Raw genomic sequence first — 719 nt, 5'->3', positions numbered from 1 at the left:
ACAATTGCACAATGACAGCATTGTAGTTTATAGGGTTTAACCAAAGTGCGATTATTGCTAATTGAAAAGTTGACCAAATACCCCATTGTGGTGACTTAAAATCATGGCAGTTTTTCATAGTCTCTGTGGAAATCATTGGTTCCAAACTTGAATCTCTGCTGGCCTTGGTGATTGGCCATAGCACCCCATCAAACTGTCCAGGCATGAGAGCTCAGAGGATGACAACAATGACTATGACACTCAGCTATCCTGAAGGAATGCTCAAGCTCAGCCTTAAGGAAGCCACATAGCAAAGGAATCATGGAATAAGTTAAAGACATAGAGAGTCATAGAGTCCTCCAGCATGGAGAAGGCCCTTTCACCTAAAGAATGCTGGCAGTCAAGGCTGAGCAAAGGATGAGGAGGAGACCTGCAGCAGCAGCAGGAGGGCAAGGTGGACATGGCTCCATCCCAGTGAGGGTCTTCCAGCAAGAGAGGAGCAGGTATCAGGCTGACACCCCTGGCCTGGACTCGCAGGCTGAGCCAAGAGTCCATCCACAGCTAGGTCTGGGCACCTGAAGGAGGGGAAGCATCAGCAAAAGGGATGGCGGAAGAGCCTAATGACTGATGGCCGGGTGGCAGCATCTGGAGAAATATCAGATGGGGAACAGGAAATATGGAAAGCATGCACCCCAGTCCCGTGGCTCCTGCTCAGATGTAGTGTTTCAGTAGTGGTGGCA

At 49.5% G+C, this 719-nt stretch overlaps 1 pseudogene; it reads left to right on the top strand.

Moving 5' to 3' along the window:
• On the top strand, positions 1 to 132 carry LOC148149765 (U4 spliceosomal RNA; annotated as a pseudogene).
• Positions 133 to 719: the final 587 nt, after the last annotated feature.

This window comes from Chiloscyllium plagiosum, unplaced genomic scaffold (genome assembly GCF_037043375.1).
Source record: "Chiloscyllium plagiosum isolate Xiang-an unplaced genomic scaffold, Cpla_swu_hap1 HiC_scaffold_6, whole genome shotgun sequence".
Classification (NCBI taxonomy): domain Eukaryota; kingdom Metazoa; phylum Chordata; class Chondrichthyes; order Orectolobiformes; family Hemiscylliidae; genus Chiloscyllium; species Chiloscyllium plagiosum.
This window is presented reverse-complemented; position numbering and strand designations above follow the sequence as displayed.